The 23,895-nt window shown below is 34.0% G+C and overlaps 1 long non-coding RNA gene across 1 annotated transcript in view; it reads left to right on the forward strand.

Moving 5' to 3' along the window:
* Nucleotides 1–23,895, forward strand: part of LOC118151440 (uncharacterized) — a 287,479-nt gene that overhangs the window by 213,762 nt on the left and 49,822 nt on the right. Inside the window, exons 3-4 of the long non-coding RNA XR_013532564.1 lie at nucleotides 9,001–9,122; nucleotides 13,742–13,921. This is a non-coding gene — a long non-coding RNA (uncharacterized LOC118151440). The remainder of the gene's footprint in view (nucleotides 1–9,000; nucleotides 9,123–13,741; nucleotides 13,922–23,895) is intronic.

Genomic DNA, 23,895 nt, shown 5'->3' on the forward strand with positions numbered 1-23,895 from the left:
TACTCCCTGATTTAGATATGAGGGGCATCTCCATTATAAACATTAAAACATAGAGCACTAAGTAAATGATCTATAATCTATATAATGGGCCATTCAATATTAATTAAAATAACTCAGTCTACATGTATTTTGATGAATTAACAACATTTATTAGTGAAAGAAATAGGATTTTGGGAAATATTTAGGGTTCTGTACAAAAGGAATACAACTTCCTTCAAAAATATCTATGTATGTACCTGTATATGCACAAATAGTTTGTGGGAAGACAAATATGAAATAATTAACATTGGTTATTTCTAAGAGAGTAGAAGAGTAAAGAATGTGATTTCCATTTTTTATGTCATTGTGTATTGTTGATTATCATAAACCTATTCTAATTAAAACAAACATTAAAAAGCAAATTGTCCTTTTGAGACACCAGGCTATCATGGAAACATCACCAGCTGAAAGTTATGAGAAATCATTTTCTAGTTTACTGGTTGGGTGAATGATGTGAATGATTATCGTCTGTGTCTGTTTTATCACTAGTCGAAGGACAAGCTTCTACTGTATAATCTTTAAATTTTTATTGTATTTTATAATCTTTAAATTTTAAAATGCCTGTATAAAACAAAGTTTTGAAGTTTTTCATATTATCTCCTAGTACTTACCTAAATGCAAATAGATTTCTGCATAAATCCAATTTTGGTGAAAAGAGCAGTTTATATTTTGCTGTTTAATATCTATCAAAATGAGTTTTGGGTGAAAAACCATTTTCTTAACTTATTTTAATACACAGGTGCCTCATGTGTTGTGAGATTTGGGGAAAACGCCCACCCCTGACACTTAGATATGTATCACTAGCAAGAAGACTAAAGAGAGGCTGGAAGAGCTCCACATGTTCCTGCTGAGATTACCACCCTCCAATCCCACACAGGCCTTCAGGATTGCCCTCTGCCTCGCCATTACAAACAGCATGGAAATTTGGTCACTTAGGAAGGCCACAGTTAGAATGAATAATCCAACCTTTCCTAATAGACCATAAGAAATAGTAATCCCACGCTATGCTCACTACCTTTATCTTCTGTAATTATTTATGCTTTTAGGCAATCTCCTCAGTTCCATGAAAGCAAGCACAAAATAGAACAAAACTTCAAAGATGAAATAGCTTTCTCCACTGGAGTCTTAATTATAGACTCAAATGTGGTTGTTGATATACATTATCCGTTTGTTGTACTAAAATATATGCTCCCATGAGAGGAAAATTTTCTCTTTCTAGTTATTGAACACCTTGTGCATATGATTTTATTAACAATATGAATACTGTTACTATCAACATCAGCAGCATTGCTTTGACTGCTCACTGGGCTTGGGTAGTCTAAACTTCAGCGATATGAGGGAACAACAACTATAAAGGGTGGAATTACCATTGTCTCTGCACTGTAGGCCAGGAATGCAATACCAGGTGGGATGGTGGTTTCCTGATAGGGCAGAAGTCTTTCTGCTCCGCTGTCTCTTTGTATTTTTCTAACTGTAAACTTGAAAGGATTCATCCAACATTTTTTGATTTCATTGACTTGAAGGTGTTTAAGAGTCCCATACTCAATTACCACACTCTTGTTCCAGAGATTCCACAAATCTCAGTGAGTCAAATCCAACCAAGGATTTATATATTTCTACTTCTCACTGTAGAACTGTCAGGGAACCACAGGTTCTGATTTAACACAAAGGAACATAGTTTTGCACTAGTTTCCTTCCTGTTTCCAACAGCATCTGAGTTCTCACTTGTCTTTTAGATTCAGCACCTGATTAGATCAGGAAAGGTAGCTCAGGAGTTGAAAGTGAAAATAAACCAGATAGAATCATGTTGTCATTTTAATGAAATTCTTTTTTAGTTTATTTATATTTTAAATAGTTTTAAATTTATATATTATTTAGTTTGCTTTTATTGTGTCTTTTTGTTGGTTTGATTAGGGAAAAATATTAATTTAGAAAAACAGGGCTTTTAAAAATTAGAGTGTGCTTTTCAATGCATCCATTGTAAATTATATCCTTTAGTTTAAAAAAGTAGCAACAGCATTTATTTTGTTAAAAAGTAGTAGATTTTACATAATTTTCATGGTCTGTTAGTGATGAAGTTAAAGATGGCAATACCAAACTAAGTTAAATACTATTAATGCAAATGTAGCATATTTAAATAACATAATTTAAAAGTTATATAAATTGGTAATGAATATTAAAAGCTTGACACAGTGAATTCTTATCATGTATATGTTAATTTTAAACCTCAATAAATTTACCAAGATAAAACATAAAAATTATAAAATTTTCTGATCACACTGCCTGAAACCAGAAACTGATAAAAAACAAAACAAAACTCTTGAATCAAAACACTCTACTACATGAAAACTGCAAACAGTATTTAACATATTATTGTCAAAATGAAATTTCACCACAAATGGAATGTGATACTTATAAAAACTATAAGTATTAAAATCTACTTTAAACAATTAATTACATAGAGAAATATATATAATCTTAAATACTTTTAAACTTATATAATACTGCTTTCTACAATATATCCTTTTTTTTTGTTTGTTTTTTGAGACTATCTTGTTCTGTTGCCAAGGCTGTAGTGGAGTGGTGCAGTCTCGGTTCACTGCAACCTCTGCTTCCCAGGCTCACGCGATCCTCCCACCTCTGCCTCTCAAGTAGCTAGGAATGCAGTCATGCACCACCATCCCCAGCTGATTATTTTTTAAATTTTTACTAGAGATGAGGTTTTACCATGTTGCACAGGGTGGTCTCCAACTGCTGACCTCAAGTAATCCATTTGCCAGCCTAGGAATGGTCTTTTTCTTAGAGAAATGAAGTTGGTTGACTCTTTTCTGAGACCTTCAATGGTGTAATTTTCTCTCCATGTTTTTCCACAGTCTTCCTGCTTCATTCTCATACTTCAGATAATCTTTTCCACATTATATTTCTGTTTTTCAAGTTTTTATTAATAGTTTTGTTGAAGACAGAGTTTTTCTCTTTCACATTCCCTTTTTTGTTTTTGATTGATTTCCTCAAGGATCACAACACAAGATCAAATCTGGCTGTGTGAATCATTTTGTCATTTTCTTCTTCTTTTTCTTCTTTTTCTCCTCCTCCTCCTCCTCCTCCTCCTCCTCCTCCTCCTCCTCCTCCTCCTCCTTCTTCTTCTTCTTCTTTTTTCTTCTTCCTTCTCCTTCTCCTCCTCCTCCTCCTCTTCTAGTGTATACATTAGTGTATACACTGCTTTATTGAAACTGGTATGTATAGTCTAGTAACTTAGACTTGTAGTTGATCATCTCGTGCATTTACTTATAGTAACGGTTTTCTTTAAATAATGTAATATTTACTATACTAATGATGTAAACTTATAAAGAACCTTCATCAGTTGGACTCTCTTATACCCTATAAGGACATCAGACCCTAATCTCATTTCTACTTTCACGTATTGTTAAAAATCTTTAAATTAAAAAATTATTTATTATTTTAAAATAATTTATATTGTAAATTTCTTATTGACATTTTCCTCATGTTCTCTAGCCATTCTGGCAAGAATTTTTTTTTCATTTTTATGCTCTGTTTTGGCTAATTCCTTACTCTTCTTGAAGCTCAGATTGCAATATGATTTATTTTACTCAACTATGATTGTTAAAAGAATGGTGTATTATATTTTTGCATTCATAGATCTGAATAAAACTTTCTGGAACATAAAAACCACTCAAATTATACTTGGTAAACTAATCATATATGAAAATTATACTATAAGCTATTCATTGAGAATTTTTACAAGATATTTCTAAAATAATCAACTTATACTTTTTGTCTTTTAGGTCAGAGACACTTATAAACTGAATGTATTATATAGTGTATTTTAATTTTATTATTTCTCAATTACTGAATTTGAATATAATATATATTTTTACCCTAAGTTTTGGCTATTATTTAATAGATTTACGTCATGATACTTTATGTATACTACAACATTACATTAAAAGTAAAATCTTACATTACATTAAAAGTAAATTTTAAGTTAAAGAGAATTAAGCATATCAAATACAACTTTAGGTGCTTTCACGTATTTTTTTAATTCAAACTGACCTTCATTTAGTCTCTGAGAAAATTAAAGTGTTTTATTATAAAACCTACATATAATTATAGAAAATATGTGATACTTCTGGACTATAAAATAGAAAATAAAACATTACAACATGCATTATCATCTATGGACAGCCACTCATATACTGGTGGACTTTCTGCCGTTTTTTTCTTCAGATAAATACCAATTTATTATTAACACAAATGAAATAATATAAAATTTAATATGTTATAGTTTTCTATAGTATAATATCACACAGAAAATGCTTTTTATTGGTAAAACTTTTTGTTAAAACTTAAATTATCTTTGTGCCTTTCAATCTTATGAATATTTTTTATATTTCTAAAATAAATAATTCATTATATGTATTTATTAAATATTTATATAAAATGTTACTTATGCAATCAAAATAATAAAAGACATATATTTGAATGACATATATATTGAAGACATATAATTCCCTATATGTTACAGATTTTATATGTATATATGTATGTATACACACACAAACATGCATGAATGTATTAATTTTTATTTTTCACTATGGGAAAATTATGATGATACTCAATATATATATTTTTCCAATTTATCCTAAGAAAGATTCCTAAAGGAGTAAATTATTGATCAAAGAATATAAACATTTTAAGGAATTTGATACAATTGCACTGAATGTAGACTCAAAATGATCCTTTTAAATATTACTTAATATTTTATGAGTTTGATTATCTGAGGAAACCAGAAACTAAACAATGAATTATGGTGCTCTTGATGAATGAAACTTTGGCTGCTGGTGTGCTTATTTACAAAGCAGTCTTCCACAGCAGTTTAACAGACATGAAGACAGCTGCACATATTTTTGCCTTCAAATAGCTGGTTGAGAATTTCTATTTGATTCACTTTGGCATAAGCAATTTATAAATTACTGTGGTTTCATCAAATAGCTTCACTGTAAGAAATGAAACAAAAACCAAATAAATGGTCAAGAAAATAATGTTCATGCTGTTATCCAACTCTAAACAATGGCTGTATCTTAATCTTTTAGTTTTTCCAAAGTATTCTTTGAACATGCTAAAATTCATTAATTGAATATGTTTGAAAAAGGCATTTTTTTGGTCAGATTATTTGCATCTTTTTGAATCAAAATGTATTCAGCCATTACTAGAGTGAGAATTTATCAAATTTTCTCCATTATGAAAATCTTTACCATATAAAGGGAATCTGAATACAAAGAAATTGGAAATGTCCAAGAAAATATATATGTGTGTTTATATATGTAATATATAGTATATATGTATAAAATATGTGTAGTATATATGTAATATATATATATATGTATTTGTGTGAATGTATATATATAAAGACATATATATGAAGGAGAGACCATTGTGTGAATGTAAGAATGCCACCTAAGTCGCTTTCAGGTAGGCCTGTGGGTAAAGGAAGAGGGTCAGGGCTGGACTTCCTCATGTACATTGCTCTACAAGGATGAGCAGACCCTTACTCACCATGCCTATGGCTAGGGAGCCCATCCTCCAGTATTCTATCTTTTCATCTGTAGCAGGAGCTAGGGCTGCCACTCCAGCTACAAAACAAGAACAAATCTGGCTGTATGAGTCATTTTGTCATCGTCTTCTTCCTCTTCTTCTCCTCCACCTCCTCCTCCTCCTCCTCCTCCCCCCTCCTCCTCCTCCTTCTCATCTTCCTTCTTCTCCTTCTTCTTCCTCTTTTTCCTCTTCTTCCTCTTCTTCTTCTTTCATATTGGCAGAGAGGGACCCAAACATCCCAGTCCTCACCTCGCCCCCACCTGTTCTGTATGTATAAATTCTTTCATTAGCAGTGATGCAGGTTGGACAGGTTCAAGTCAAATTGTATTTTGCTCCATTGTTAAATGAGATACTGTTTCAATAGGGTATTCTTTTCTAAAAAAAAAAAATGTAGATTTTATGCACCATGATAGAGACAAGTCAGTCTTGGCTAAGAGCAAGATGTTTAAAAATACACTTACAAACTATATATATATATATATATATATATATATATAAATGAATACACATGTGAATGTATTTTTATGTACATTTTATATTAGAAATATATATTTTACACTATAAAATATATATTTGTATGTCTAGAAATATATATTCATAATATATATAAATATATACATAAATATATATTTTTTAATGTCTTGCTCTTAGTCAAGACTGACATCTCTTTTATGGTACATAAAATCTAAAATTTTGGTTACTCACTTCTAGAAGGATATTTATTGCTCAAATTACTTTTGAAACATCTATGTTTAGGCTTAGTTGCATGTGCTCAACTCTAAAGTTTGAATGTTAAATAAACATTGGTGTGCCATACAAGTTTTAGATTGGTCATTGATATTAACTACCTATTTTCTAGATCCAGCTGGTGCTAAAACAAGTTATGCTGGTAATAGATATTAGAATAATCACCGTTCACAACAGCAAATACCCCTTCTCTTTAATATAATGTTGATTTTCCTCCTCACACAGAGGGAAGATATTTTTAAATAACATACATCATATACACATAAAAATATTTCTCTTCCCTTCTTAGATTAACTGACATAGAAACTCAAGATTCAAGGTAATATCTTAAATAATTGAATAAAATCTAGAAGAAAGCTGAATATTTCTTCTATGCCTTTGTTATACCTGCAAGCTCCTTACTGGTTCTTCTCAGGTATAGGGGAGTATTATTACATTATTATATGGGGAAGAGCTATACCTGATGCTACCTGGTACCTCATGTTTGATTAAATGTGTCCATTGTGTACTTCAATATAATTTCTTCCTAAATGCAACAGAGGAATTGACATTGTTAGCTGGATAATCAATAATGTTTATAAATTACAACATTATTATCAATTAATGTCATTATTAACTGTCCATTTAAAAATTTTCTAGTACAAATGAGACTTTTATCATAGAATTTTTTTGTTTTATTCTATAATCTTTTTAAAGAAAGAACAAGGCACTTTAAAAACCTTAGTGTGTTTGAATTCACATTTTTAGAGTTTTGGGGACTTACATAACTCTAGTCTGGAAAAGTTGGTGCTAAAATCCCAGAACACTTTTCTAGCATACATGGAGGTTTGAAAGCATGTGCAGAATTTAATTCATTCATTACCCAGGTCTGGACCCTTGTCCAGCTTTCCATTTGGGGTTGCGCTAGAAAAAACTGGAACATGTCTTCACCATGGTCATGGAGCCTGGTCATTGCAACAAGATACTGGCTTTGCTACAGATATGGGAATCATCTGTGATAACAATTTCTGGCCTTTAGGTCACATGTGAGCCTAAACCAATAGTGCCTTTTTTCAGTTCCATGTGCCAGGGCATTCTTCTACAAAGTTTTCTGGATGTCACTGAACTTCTATAATCTGCAGAGTTTATAATATAGAGGCAGGAAAAGAAGGACATTTAATGTTTTGGAAGCAAACTTTAACCAAAAGAAATGAAAGCCTATAGACAAACAGTCCTCCCTTTGTGTTGCCTTTTTTATGGGGTTTGTATTCTCCATAAAAGTCTCCTATCATGATGCTTTAACCATCTTGGTAATACACTTCCTCATACCTATTATTCTTCCTTCTCTTCCTGTTATTCTTCCTTCTCTTTCTCCATTTCCTTTTCCCACACCCTATTTCCCAGGAAATAAATATATTGTATTGGTGAACTTTAAGCAGCTAAAATATTTTGCCTATTTTAAGAATGTTTCTTTTATGGGTGGGTGTTGAGGGAGGGTTGTTTAATAAGTAGAGTGATATGGGTTAGATTTATGTCCCACTCAACTCTCATGTAGAAATGTCTAAGCGTTAAAGTGTTCAAGAGGTGATATGGCTGCTTCTAAAAGCCTACGTTCATTTGCATAAACAAAGAGAATTTATATTTAAAAGGAAAGCAGACGATAAAAGTTTGGCAAATGTGTAGCCTGACCACGTGGTAGAAAGAAAAAAACATTTTTTGGGGAGAAATTTAATGCTGCAAAAATGTGCGTAAGAAGAGCCAAATGTTAATCACCAAGACAATGGGGAAAATGTTTCCAGGGTATTTCAGAGAGCTTTGTGGCAGCTCCTCCCATCACAACCCTGGAGGCATAGGAGAGAAAAATAGTTTCCTGATCCAGGCCAGGGCCCCACTGCTCTGTGCAGCCTTGGGACATGGTAACCTGTGTCCCAGTCACTCCAGTTCCAGCTATGACTAAAAGGCGCCTAGGTACAGCACAGGCCATGGCTTCCAATGGTACAAGCTCCAAGCCTTGGTGCCTTCCATGTGGTGTTGGCCCTAGGAGTGTGTAAAAGTCAAGAATTAAGGTTTGTGAAACTCCATCTAGATTTCAGAGATGTATGGAAACACTTAGACGTTCAGGCAGAAGTCTGTTGCAGGGCAGAGTCCTCATGGAGAACCTCTACTACTGTAGTATAAAGGGGAAGTTTAGGGTTAGAGCCCATACACAGAGCTCCCACTGGGGCACTGCCTAGTGGAGCTGTGGCAAGAGGGCCACCATCAGCCAGACCATAGAGTGGTAGATCGGCTGAACACTTCCACCATGCACGGAAAAAGGCTGCAGGCACTCAATGCCAGCCCGTGAAAGCAGCCAAAGGGGCTGTGGCCTGCAGAGTTACCAGGATGGAGCTGTCCAAGGTCTCAGGAGCTTGCATCTGTGTGCCCTGGATATGAGACATGAAGTCAAAGGAGATTGTTTTGGAGCTTTAAGATTTAATGATTGCCCTGCTGAATTTTGGTTTTGCATGGGGCCAGTAGCCCCTTTGTTTTGTCCAATTTCTCCCATTTGAAATGGGAGCTTTTACCCAATGACTATACTGCCATTATATCTTGGAAGAAACAAACTTGTTTTTGATTTTACAGGCTCACTGGTGGAAAGGACATTCCTTCATCTCAGATGATACTTCGGACTGTGGGTTTTGAGTTGATGCTGAAATAAGTTAAGACTGAGGGACTGGTGAGAAGGAATAATTGTATTTTGTAAGGTGAGAAGGACTTGATCTTCGAGAGCAGCCACAGGTGGAACTATATGGTATGAGTTTGTATCCCCTTCCAAAGCTCATGTCAAATTGGCCCGGTAAGAGGTGGTTGGATCATGAGAGCATATTTTTCTGTTGTTGTTCCCATGATATTGAGTGAGTTCTCATGAGATCTGACGATCTAAAAGTGTGTGGCACTTCCTCCTTTGTTCTCTCTCTCCTGCCACCATGGGCAGGAGGTGCTTGCTTCCCCTTAACCTTCTGCTGTAATTGTGAGGTTCCTCACAGTCATGCTTTCTGTTAAGCCAGTGGAACTGTGAGTTAATTAAACTTCTTGTTTTCATCAATTATCCAGTCTCAGGAAATTCTTTATAGCCATGTGAGAACAAACTAAGACATAGAATTTGCCATCAAAGGCTGCCAAATATACCCTTATAGAATGCTAGTTAGTTATTAAAAATTGCATTTACTCATTAATTCACCATATATTTAATGAGTACCTGCCTGCTTCATAGAATACGATCTAGGGCACGAGTGAACAACAGGAAAAAGTCTTTGTTTTCATATATCAACTATTCTAACAAGAAGAGAAAGAAAACATGAAATACAGTAGGTAGTAATAAGTGACATGAAGGTAAGTAAAACAGGAGAAGGAGGTTAGAGGAAAGAAGAAAAGAAAAACAAGGCCTTGCTGGTGAGGAAATGTTTGAGCACAGAGACCTCAGGACTTCTCTGAGAGAACGTCTGCCTTCAAGTTGCCTGACAGACCTGTTAGAGGAGGCAATGAGCTACCTGTAACTCATTAGAATAGTAAGGCCATACACAATAATTCATACCATGCTGGAGACCTCCAAAAAGAAGTTAGAGGAAACTAGATGGGTAGAAATGTTTGGTTACTCTTCTCTTCTCCTGTCAATAATAAAATGCCACAGTCATGACCACTGTTAATCATTCTATATACATTTGATTCACTGAACCTTCCCTGGAGCTCTCCCTGTGTGGTAGGTACTATTATGATCACAATTCTGCTGAGGAGAAAAAAGAGGTTTTAAAACCTTAAGTAACTGCCTTAAAGCCAAAAGAAACCTAAATATTGAATTAAGACTATCTCAGTACAGAGGCTCAGGCCTACCCATCATCTTATGCTTTGTAAGGCCCTTTATATTTAGAAAATTGCTTAATACAATCCTGTTGCAATTTCAAAAGTGAAAAAATAAAATGAGCGAGAAAGCAAGAAATGTTATCAGTTTTATTCTGAGATTTCAGATAAGGCCTAGGGAAAAAGAAAGCAAAATAAGTTTAAACATTATTGATTCAATAAAATAAACATTAACTGCTCACTTCAATCATTATGGGTACAATTTAAAATTATTCTGTTGAGTCTTCAAATCCTAGTTACCTTTTGCATTCATTTTCATTTCAGGATTTTACCTTAGCGGTAATGTTAAAGTGAAAAAAAATCTGTTATGTTTTTAATGGAAATGGGTCATTAATTAAAGCTAAACTTCCTTAAGCAAACATCAACAACGTTTGATCTATATTTTATATTTTTCATTACTTATATAATATTAATTTTCCCATTTAACATAATAAAAATTTGACAACAAATTATTCTAGATAAAAATAAGATTAGATGATTGCTTTTAAAAACTTAGTTTTCCAGCAAAAAAAAAAAAATGTATTTGAAAACTTATTGCTAAAATAACATCCGGAGTCAATTATAAAAGCTTTGATGAATATTAAGTATGAATCTTGTTTCTTACATTTACATGAAGCTTTGTTCAAAAAGCAGACTTTTAAATTTTCTGAAAAGCATAATTATGTTAAATATTCAGAAGATAATACTTATTTTTGTCAATTGTTAAACTGAATTGAGGCAGATATACCTTGATTAACCTCTATGTAGCTGTTTCTTTGAGTTAGCAGTTCAGCTATTTTTCTCATTAATGGCATTCTAATTCAAATAAAATTAGAATTGAATACATTGCTGAAAACATGTTGTGCATTAGGCAAAGAAGAAAGAATCTCTTTTTGATATTCTCTAAATAAAATTTCCTCCAGCAAAAGGGAAAATAATTATTTTTAATTCCCTCTCCTTCTCACTTATTCTGACATGGACATGCATACTGAAGAGAATTTCCGTAATATTTCTTTAAACTACAAAAATTCTGTTTTATCATTAGGTCAGAAAATTACGATCTTTATTTCCGCGAGAAATTGAGAAAGGCACAGAGAAATAACCGAAAGTATTTTAATGTTTCTGTTTTTCCCTGAAATTAAATAAATTACTCTCCAAAAGTTGTAAGGGAGTCTGTCTATTTTAAATATAAAGACTCAAACATCTAAATTAAAAATTATGATTCTCTTCATAAAGTAATATTACCATTATTCAAGGATATTATCAAAAACAAAAATATTTAAGAATGTAATTTTGATTCTTATGTAGCATTTTGCATTCTGTTTTAAAGCAATAGCCAAGAAGACATCCGAACTTTCTTGAAGAAGTAAATGCAACTTCAGAATTCACTAGGAAACCTATATAACATGACATAGTGAATTTGCAGATATTTGGCATCCTTTATAAATGGGTAAATAATTCCAAATCCATAAAGGAAACTTGAAAGAATGAAAAATCTCTGTTTATAATCTAAGCACTAGATTTATAGTTTTATTACTTTTATAGATATTTTTATTGCACACTAGTCAGCACAGCAATTGAAATTATGTTTAGAGTCTAAATATTAATAACAAATTTTTACAAAAAGATTATGTCAAATACAAATCTCCGTTCTGTATAAAAATTAATACTTTTTACCAATGGTACCAGTAAATAAAATACTCATACATATATGAATCTATATTCTAGACAAAATATTTATTAATGTTTATTAGTTTATATTATACGGAATTTTGTGATATGAATTTGGTTTTTCACTGCCCCATGAGTTTCATGAAGAATAACCTTAATTAGTGTTAGTTTATGACCAAAGCTTCTTTGAACTTTGTGAAACTGCATGAAATTTTTAAGAGTTCCCTCAGATATTAGGAGTTTTATGTGGAACTCTAAAATGTTCTATTTCAAATCAATCTGATAATATACATAGACTCAGCTAGCATATATTATCTTGTTTAATTTTAAAAATTACTTTGGGGCTGCTGTGGTTTTTATAGAAAATGAAATTGTAAAGGTGTAGTGATACGTGAGATAATGGAATTTAAAATTCAGCCCTTTGTGATAGAGAGACAAACAAGTTGTTCACAAGCTTTATGTGTATGCCCTGTCTCTAGAATTATGTATGATTTATTATTCATAAAAATTGTTTTAAAGAATAAGAATGCCTGTGATGTGATCTTCATGTCTCTCTGGGATAGTTTTAAGAGTACTGTACATTTTATTTACTGGGGTTGTACAGCAAAAGGGTACGTAGAAATCTCATCTCTCCTTGGAGCCGAAGGAAAAGTGTATGTGCATAAAACAATATTTACTACAGTGCTAGGAGGTACATAAATATTACTGCTAGGATGGCTGATTAGGTTGTCTCACTGCACTTTCTGTGGCTTTATGTATTTGTGTTTGATGCTATTTTTTGCTTGCTTTATTTTGGCTTTTGATTTCACCAACCTCAGATACTTTCCATATTATGACAGCTATACATTCAAGGTTACCTTAGTGATATGAGAGAGTTAATTTGATTGCAACTGTGTTTAAATTATTTCCAGAAAATAAATTTAGGTTTGTGAAGAGTAAGTCTAACTTTGGAGACACTAGAATATAAGGTATAGGGTAAAATTTTCAACTCTTGAAAAGTAATGAGCAATGGGATATAACCTTGCGAAAAATGAACAAGAAAGGTTTTCCAATTCCAAGCTCCCTTCACATTGTCCTATTACTCTAGTTTGAAATGACACTCTTGTAGAACTTATTCCCCATGAATGAAAGAATTATTCCCTATTAAAATGTAAATGCCCCGGAAAAGACAGAACAAGAATCAATCAATCATTTATACCTTAATGAGAAGAAGTCACTCAAACCATTCCAACATTATAGTCATTTGAAATTGAACATTGATAGGATTAAGATGAGACAGAAATACTTTGGAAATCAAGAGTAGGAAGGAGAAAAAACTAAAAGGGAAATGAGAAAGTTTTGAGAATAAAGTTTGAACAATTTACAATATTACAGAGGTTGTGTCACAGGTGACAAGTACTGGATATGGTGATTTTGAGTTCACAAGAAGACTTTGCTGTTATAAAGCCTTGAATTTAAGAAAAAGAAATAATAATAATAACTTATCATTATTATTATTTTCTCCTCTTCTTTACCTAGAGAAAAAATACTTAATAAAAAGAGTGCTGATGTATCCTCTCAATGAGGGGAAGGTGAGATGGTTAATATTGAGTGTCAACTTGATTGGAATGAAGGATGAAAAATATTTTTCCTGGGTCTATCTGTGAGGGTGTTGCCAAAGGAGATATCATTTGAGTCAGTGGACTAAGAAAGGCAGACCCGCCCTTAATCTTGGTGGGCACAACCTAATCAGCTGCCACAGAGGCAAGAATAAAAAGCTGGCAGAAGCATGTGGGACTGACTGAGTATTCTGGCCTCCATCTTTCTCCTGTGCTAGATGCTTCCTGACCTGGAACATAGAACTCCAAGTTCTTCACCTTTGAGATTCTTGGGCATTCTGCCACAGACTGAAGGCTGCACTGTCGGCTTCCCTATTTTTGAAAATTTGGAACTGGGACTGACTTCCTTACTCCTCATCTTGAAGATGGTCTACTGTGGGACGTCACCTTGTGATCACGTAAGTCAGTACTTTTTAACAAACACCCCTTTATATATACATCTATCCTATTAGTTCTATCCCTCTAGAGAACCCTAATACAGGAGGGATCTGTATTTATAAAGTAAGTTTAGTTGTACGTGCTTTAAGAATATGAACATAGGCCGGGTACGGTGGCTCACGCCTGTAATCCCAGCACTTTGGGAGGCTGAGGCGAGTGGATCATGAGGTCAAGAGATCGAGACCATCCTGGTCAACAAGGTGAAACCCCCGTCTCTACTAAAAAAAATACAAAAAATTAGCTGGGCATGGTGGTGAGTGCCTGTAGTCCCAGCTACTCGGGAGGCTGAGGCAGGAGAATTGCTCGAACCCAGAAGGCGGAGGCTGCGGTAAGCTGAGATCGTGCCATTGCACTCCAGTCTGGGTAACAACAGTGAAACTCCGTCTAAAAAAAAAAAAAAAAAAAAAGAATATGAACGTAAATATAAATACATATATTTGGAATTTACCAGACTAACTCTGGAGGAAATAAAAGTAGCCTTCACTTTTGAAAAGTGTTTTTTACATTGTCTAAAGTGATTCTTTAGACAATGTAAAATATCTGTGATTTACCATTGTTTGTTTCAAACAAGTTTTCAGGAAAATGTCTAATTTGCAAGGCAACATAACTTCTAAATATGCACTTATACTTCATTATGTAAATTGAATAGGATAATGTGCTTTACATAGTGCTTTATTTTATCTATCACTGTCACATTCATCATCATTTGTGTGTGTGTGTGTGTGTGTGTCTGTGTAGGTATTTGTCCCATTATTCAAGACAGAGTCATACATGAGCAAAAAGGTGATTATCTGGTTTCAAGGGTAATATTGAAGGGTCTTTTAGAAGAATCAACTCTTTCACAATAATCTGATCTCATCCCACACAATGTAAAAAGGTAAACCAACAATTATATTTTGATTATTAAATATATACATAAAATACATATTATGTAAAACATTATATATTCTATATAACCTATAAATATATATAAAATTCATACATATATGACTATACATATAGACATATTATGCATATGTCATTGAACTAATACCAGCTATACTAATTATTTATAAATTAGTACATATCATATCTGAATAGCTTATTCTATATGTTAAAAAATTTATCTTAGGTCTGAAACATCACTAATATAAATTTGATGTCAGAGCAAAATAAAAATCATCTAATGATTTAATTTGAAGAAATTCAATTTACTTGCTTTTTGTCACACAAATAATTTTTATAAAATTATAACTAGTGTGACTTCCAGAATGACAATATATTGTATCCGGCTCATGAAGCTTAATGATAAAAAGTAAGATCTTATCTCTCTCTTGTTATATCTGAAAAGGCTATTTTCCAATACATTTTTGAGACTAAATATAGCCACTTGTTAACTCCACCTAGAATTACTTTTATAGATATTGTTATATTATAATCTCATAATTAGCCATTTGCTCAAGTGTTCAGGAGCTTTGTGTTATTTTTATCCATTGCACATGTCTGATTGTAAATTTTTAAGATGATAGGGCTCCTGGCTAAATTAGTTGTATTTATTTATTGGTAAGAAATCAATTATAATTCTCATGTTATTTTTAACTAAATATTTAAAATATAAAACCTTATTGGCTAGATCTAAAACATCAAATCAGATTTAAATTAAAAATATAGAGAAGATAATTCATTATAGAATCAGATGCTTCTGTTTCTATTTTTAAGCTTTATGCCTTTACTCTGAAACATAAAAATAATATTATGAATTTATAGTTTTATTACATTTGACATTTTATGTAACTTTAAATCTGAAAAATTCTTCTCTGAAAAATTCTTACTGACCTACTTATATAGTTTTCTATTTTATCTTTAATAACGTTATAATTTTATTATTAAAAAGTCAAAAGAACACCTGAACAAATTGCAACTGTCCAAATTTTATAAAATTTTTCTTTTTACAACAGTCAGCATCAAAACTGTGAAATAAATTGCCTTTGAATACTTCTGTAACAGATGTCAGCCATCTTGCTTTTCACTGAACAAGCCACATTTGAACTAAACAGCTCAGTATAGCATTGAGGGATGTGGTTGCTGATTGAACACAGGTGTAATAGTTGATATACTGTCACATAGTCTGACGTTAACCTAAGATCTTTGTTGAAATAGTTATTACTGATGGCACGAAATGTAATTGCTAATTTTCTGCCTGAGTGGTTACATATTTTCTCTAAATCTTGAGAGTTATTCATCCTTTTTCCACTGCCCATTCCTCAGAGTTTAAGGCAGATGTGTCAGTGGCCCATGGACCAGTAATTGAACCTGTCACTTGCAATCCACAGACTTCATTCTTCAGAAATGTGACTACTGCTTTATTCACTTTCCTGCTTATTTTTCTCTGGGTATCGAATGTCCTACTTGAACCAAAGCTAACTAATATTTATTGTTTACCTTTAAGGAGCTCTTTCTTCACAAATCAAATGAATTGAGAGTGAGTCAAGTCTGATTATTTCTTAGCATTTCTCATGGCTTCATGGTTTTTAAATGAATTGGTTTTCTATGAGCCTAATTATACTAAATCAATCAATTGTATTGTGATTGTAGAAAGTGTGGAGGTTTAGTAGAGAAAGGGGCAAGAGATTGGGATAGATTTGCCATTTTTTATATGAATAAAAACCTTCTTAGAATGACAACATAACTCAAGCTGATCATACACCTTTCAGGAATATCACAGAGTAGCACTGCATATTAGTGCTTCATGCCCGATTACCAACCAGTGCTTAGTAGTTTTGCTAATAAATATGTTGCGATAGATTAAGTTCCAATATGTGTTTTACTTCCAATTTTTATTTTTACTGAAATAATTCAATTAAGTTATAGAACACATTAAAAATCAAGGTGATAATATGCCCAAATTTGGAGGTTTTTTAATAAAATTATTTTAATTTTTTTATGTTGTCAAAATCCTTTCAAAGGTAACTGAGGCTCCAAGAAACTATATAGTTTCTATATATAGTTAATTATTGTGTATTTTATGTATTAATTTTATTTACAAAAGATAAAATTATTTTTACAACTATACTTGACTAATAAATAGATGGGACTCTAAAGCTATTAATGAAATTTAAGATGGTGGACTATATGTCTTTCAGTGAAAAAAACAAAAAGACAAAATTAATCATTTTGGCTTAGTAGAAAATTTAAAGCCCTGCTTTAAAATTCTGCCCCAAGGCAGATCTTGTGATCTAAGACAGGTCATCTGCATCTCAGTATTTTTATCTTTAAGAGGGAGACAATAACTCCTGTTTCACTAGTTGATATTGGAAATACCTAGAAAAATCACTTTGGGTAACATCTTGCATATAACAGAGACTTGAGGGTTGGTACCTATTGTAGGAAGACCTTGTATTTATCCGTTTTTACATTGCTAGTAAAGACATACCCAAGCCTGGACAATCCACACACAAAAAGAGGTTTAATGGACTTATAATTTCACATGGCTAGGGAGGCCTCACAATCATGGTAGAAGCTGAAAGGCATGTCTCACATGGTGGCAGACAAGAGAAGAGAGCTTGTGCAGGAAAACTCCCATTTTTAAAACCACCAGACTGAGCCCAGGCGTGGTGGCACACACCTATAATCCCATCACTTTGGGAGGCCAAGGAAGGTGGATCATGAGCTCAGAAAATTGAGATCATCCTGGTTAACACAGTGAAACCCTGTCTCTACTAAAAATATAAAAAGTTTGCCTGGTATAGTGGCATGTGCCTGTCGTCCCAGCTACCCAGGAGACTGAGGCAGTAATATTGCTTGAACCTGGGAGGCAGAGGTTGCAGTGAGCAAAGATCATCATGCCACTGCACTCCAGCCTGAGCAACAAGAGTGAAACTCTGTCTAAAAAAAAAAAAAAAGTTAGCACAGGAAAGATCTGCCCACATGATTCAATTACCTCCCACCAGGTCCTTCCCAAAACACATGGGAATTCAAGATGAGATTTAGGTGAGGACACAAGGAAACCTTATCGTTCTGTTCCTGGCCCCTCTCAAATCTTATGTCTTCACGTTTCAAAATCAACCATGCCTTCACAACACTCCCCCAAAGTTTTAACTCATTTTAGCATTAACTCAGAAGTCCATAGTTGGACATGTCATCTGAGACAAGGCAAGTCCCTTCAGCCCATGAGCCTGTAAAATCAAAAGCAACTTAGTTACATCCCAGATACAATGAGGGTACAGGCATTGGGTAAATACAGCCATTCCAATGGGAAAAATTGAACAACAAAAAAGGCCTGCAAGCCCCATGCAATTCTGAAATCCAGCAGGGCAGTCAAATCTTAAAGCCCTAAAATGATGTCCTTTGACTCCATGTTTCACACCCAGGTTACGCTGATGCAAGAGGTGGGTTGTCATGTATTGAACAGCTCCTCTCCTGTGGCTTTGCAGGTTATAGCCTCCCATCTGGCTGCTTTTACAGGCTGCCATTGAGTGTTCATGGCTTTTCCAGGAACATGGTACAGGCTGTAAGTGGATCTACCCTTCTGGGATCTGGAGGATGATGGCCCTCTTCTCACAGCTCCACTAGGCAGAGCCCCAGTAGGGACTCTGTGTTGGGGCTCTGACCCCATGTTTCCCTTTTGTGCTGCCATAGCAGAGGTTCTATGGGAGCCCTGCCCATGCAGCAAACTTTTGCCTAGGCATTCGGGCATTTTCATACATCCTCTGAGATCTAAGCAGAGGTTCCCTAACCTCAGTTCTTAACTTCTGTGCACCTGCAGGCTCAACACCTTGTGGAAGCTGCCAGGGCTTGGGGCTTCTACCTTTTAAGCAACAGCCTGAACTGTACCTTGGCCTCTTTTAATCGTGGCTGGAGAAGCTGAGTTGCAAGGCACCAAGTCCCTAGATGGCATGCAGCATAGGGACCCTGGGCCTGACCCGGGAAACGATTTTTTTCCTCCTAAACCTCTGGGCCTGTGATGGGAAGGGCTACCACAAATGTCCCTGGAGACATTTTCCCATTGACTAGCTGATTAACATTTGGCTTCTTATTACTTATGCAAGTATCTGCAGCCAGCTTGAATTTCTCTTCAGAAAATGGGGTTTTCCTTTCTATCGCATTGTCAGGCTGTAAATTTTCTAAATTTTTGTGCTCTAGTTCCCTTACAAAATGGAATGCATTTAACAGCACCCAGGTTATATCTTGTGTGCTTTGTTGCTTAGAAATTTCTTCTGCCAGATACCCTAAATTATCTCTCTCATGTTCAAAATTCCACAAATCTCTGTAGCAGGGACAAAATGCCACCAGTCTCTTTGCTAAAACATAACAAGTGTCACCTTTGCTTCAGTTTTCAAGTGTTCCTCATCTCCATCTGAAATCACCTCAGCCTTGATTTCATTGTCTATATCATTATAAACATTTTGGTCAAAGCCATTCAAAAACTCTCCAGGGAGTTTCACACTTGCCCACATTTTTCTATCTTCTTCTGAGCCCTCCAAATTGTTCCAACCTCTGCCTACTACCTAGTTCCAAAGTCACTTCCATATTATAGGGGGCAGTGCCACACTCTACCAGTACCAATTTACTGTATTAGTCCATTTTCATGCTTCTGATAAAGACATACCTGAAACTGGGCAATTGACAAAAATGAAAGGTTTAATGGACTTACAGATCCGTGTGGAAGGAGAGGCCTCACAATCATGGAGAAGGTGAAAGGCATGTTTCACATGGCAGCAGACAAGAAAAGACAGATTATTCAGGGATACTCCCTTGTTTAAAACCATCAGATCTCATGAGGCATTCATTATCATGAGGACAGCACAGGAAAGACCTGACCCCATGATTTAATTACCTTCCATCAAGTCTCTCCCACAACACGTGAGAATTCAAGATGAGATTTGGGTGGGGACACAGCCAAACCATATCAGATGTATTATGGATACTGAAGTTCTAGTAATAATGAGACAGTTTACCAATGGAAGAGTTGGTTAGCCATATTAGGATCTGGAGAGAATGTTTTCAAGTTTAGGTGAACACAGAAATACAAACTTCTGAGGTTTAAATCTGAGGAAAGGAAAAGCCAGGTATACTGCTTCTTGTAGGTGCAGTTGTCTGGGGTCTCATTAAAAATGAAGGGTGGTAGTGTGCATATACATCAGAGCTGCACTAAAATGCAATGTTTCTTGCATATGTTACTATGCTCTTAGACTGAATTACATGGATACTACATTATAAACTAGAGTTATTATATGGTGCTGCACTAAAAGGGAAAGTAGTATGCCTTAAGTTATATTCCACTTTAGTATGTCAAAGTAACATACCTATAAGGTAAAATTTCTAAGTTTAAAACAGTAATTACTAAGTGTTTTCTTTACATATGATTTAGGAAGCCCTTTTTTCTGGCCTCCATATGTTCATTTCTGGGTTGAAGAAGCAGAAGATGTACAGTGAATGTAAACTTTGAAAAAGGATGAGCATTAGGGAACTGAATCTGAGGGATAGAATCTGGTTAAGATTAAGAAGTAGAAATAGTGAGCATTTGGAATAGATTAGCCACAGAGCACACTGTAGGACTGGGGTGTGATATAGTTGTTCATTTGTTTGTTTATTTTAATTCTGTCTTGACCAAGTTTTCAGGCATACATAGAGGCTGGTCAGTTCTCATTCTTCAGAAGCTGATTAATTTCATACCCCAACCACTCTGTTTTTAATCAGACTTCAAACGCTTAGAACTCTCTGTTGCTCTAATTTTCCTGAGGGCCAAGTATCAGAGAACTAGGAAAAATCCCCTTTGTCTCAGATATTTAAGTTAGCCAATCCACAGGAAACGCACCAAAGTTAGTTCAACTTTCCGCTTGTCATAGAAAAGCTTCCTGCTACCACTCGAGCTTGCTGTTATCTTGCCCCTGGTTGCAACTTGCTCTGTGGCCTCACCTCACAGAGTTTTCTAATTTGAAGTTGGAAAGTTTTTATTTTTGTGTATGTTCAAGGCTTACTGAATGATATTTTTATTTATAAGTCTAGAGATCTATTTGGAGCTTTGCCTTTCATCTGTCCAAATGTCATTGTGTTGTTTCCTGCCACCAAAAGAATTTTAAAATCTTTTACTTCCAGGTAATCACCTAGGAAATAACAGATTTCAAATGTCAAGATACCAAAAATTCTTCAGTTAAAACAAAAGCAAAGGAAAACAGTTACCAGAGTTTGATTTCCAGGAGAAAGTTATGGTCTTACTTATGTCGATCCTTCCACAAGGTCTTATTTCTATGTTTTACTCATGTTTGCCATTGCCAAATAAATTTTTACCCAGCTCAGAAACTACCAACATCATCTTCCCATTTGCTGAAGACAAAAACAAGCATCATTCTTTTTTTTCCTTAAGATTATATTTAATATACAAAAAACTGTGCATATATAAAGTGAACCATTTAGCAAGTGTTGACATGTGAGTATACTTGAAAAATCATCATTGGAATCAGATAACAAGCACATATATCACTCCCACCATCTCCATCTGCCCCTTCATATTGACTGTCTTCTACCCTCCCCACTTCCTCTCCACCAGCCTTTGCTCTCTGTCTCTGGTCAACTATTCATCTTCTTCCTGTCAGTATAAATTACTTTGCATTTTCTATAATTTTATGTATGGAATCATGCAGAAAGCACTCTTTTATGTCAGGTTTCTTTTTATTATTCTGAAACTCAGCTGTATTGTTACATATATCAACAGTTCATTTTTATAAGTAATATTACATTATGTGATTATGGCACAATTTATTGATAAATATTTGGGTTGTTTCCATTTTAGGACTATTACCAAAAAAGCAGCTATGAACATTTATTTACATGTTTTTGTATGAACATCAACGTTCATCCATTCATTTTCTGGAGTATACCTAAGATTGAAAAGTTGGATCACATGGAAGAACCTCTGGTGGGTCTGCTAGTGGGAATGCAAAACATCAGAACACTTTGGAAACCAGTTATATAGTTTCTCAAAAAATTAAATATACAGGTTTCCTATAATCCAACTATTTCCATAATTAGATGGAAAAGTACTAAAAGGAAACAATAGGAGTAAGGGAAAATTGGTCTAAACCCACCTACAGAATTATTTCTAAGGAGAGGCAAGGGTGATCAGATATCACCTGTAGGATGATGGAGACATGGGAACCTGATCAAATATTGAGGATAATCAGATATTGAATTTGGAAGGCTCTTGCTAACTTGACTTAGCAGGATTCTTCATTAAAACTAGCTTTTATGAGGAAGTGTGCACATGGGCCTAGAATATTGAAAATCCTGAGTTAGTTGAGCCAGGCAAATAGTATTTTTCAAAGAATATTGCTTAATTAAAATATCACAAAAATGTATTATATTCTTTTGAATCACACTTTTGATACTGTCCTCAGGCAAGTAGATTTTCAGAAGTTTAATAAAAAAATAAAAGCAACTCTAACACTGGTAGTTTTTTGAAGTAAATTTTAAATTGCATAGAACCAAAATGATTTCATTAAGAGCACATACTACAATTTTAAAAGATTTTTCTCTTTTTCATGGCTCCTGCAGAGAAAACAAAACTTTAAGTCACAAATACTAAAAATATACAATAGCATATAACTTATATGATAGTTTCTCTTCTACTAAATAAATCTGCTTCATGAAGGACAATTTTAAACATCGATAGTAAATGAAATTAAACCCTCTTAGAATTATATTTTACAGTTGAATTGTTTGTCTTATTAGAGACTGTTACTTTATGTATTTATCATCTGAACTTATTTTAGATTATTTTTCATGTAAGACTTTAGTTAATACTGTAATTATTCTATAAAGAAACAATCTTTATTATGTAGGTAGTAGAGGTGCTAAATTATCTGTCAGTGGATGAGAGTAATTTATTCTTAATGAGATCAAATGAGTCTAGATGTATTAAGATAAACTTCAAACCAGGGCTTTGGGCTCTTAGTTCTTCTTTCTATGAGGTCATATTGCTTACTGTACACTTGATTATGCAGTAAATGTTTGCATAAATGTATTTTCTTTAATATGGTGCATGCATATGTAGCTTAAATCACCTAACAGACAAAGAAATTTTCTCTTCACTTAGATGCAGAAACTGTGCAAATGAGGGAAGTAAATATGCTGTTTGAAACCAAAAGTTTATAGAAGTCTACACCTACTGAAAAATGTACACTAAGATTATGTAGGTGACCACCAACCATACTAATTACAGGTTTTGGAGTATTCTAATTTCATCCTAATATCGACTCAATGAATTAGGCAGTTTGGTAAATGGATTACATAATATATTTTCCATTTGTGTCTCCACATCTCCAACCTACATATGTGACAATGTTCTTTGCTCCAAGATACTATAGCATGCATCGGTTGGATTTCTTTGCCTTCTAACTGTTAAATAAGTTTTGTGGGAAAATGGAGGCTTGGAAGAAAGAGTAGTCTGGGTCCCTTGTGTACCTTTAGCTCTATTTCTCCCTGCATGTGTATAACTTCTCTAACTTCAAACTTCTCAAGCCTAGAATTGGTAAAGGCCTTCCATTTCTGGCTCCACACAGTGTTGGTTTCTCTTCCTGCCTGAAATTATAAATGGTTCATCCATTAAAACCTCTTTGGTGCTTTTTTGGAATGTATCATCTATTTTCTCCCATACCTTTTCTGTCATAAAGTTCTTTTTTTGTTAGAGATACGGCAACTATTCATTTTAGTTCTGGTATGTGAAAAGCTAATTTTGGGCTATTCAATCAACAGAGAGTAAGTACTGTAAAAGGTATGATAAGTATGTCTACCATTGTTTAAAGCATACTTATCAGATTTCTTATACTATTGGGCTATTATTTTGTATTCTATTCTAAATGAATGGTGGACTTGTGGACTACAGAAAAGTAGAGAGATGCATCTCACAAGGCACTTATTTTAAAAAGTCTATCTCTTGTACACATGCTATTTAAAA

This window comes from Callithrix jacchus, chromosome 2 (assembly GCF_049354715.1).
Source record: "Callithrix jacchus isolate 240 chromosome 2, calJac240_pri, whole genome shotgun sequence".
NCBI lineage: Eukaryota > Metazoa > Chordata > Mammalia > Primates > Cebidae > Callithrix > Callithrix jacchus.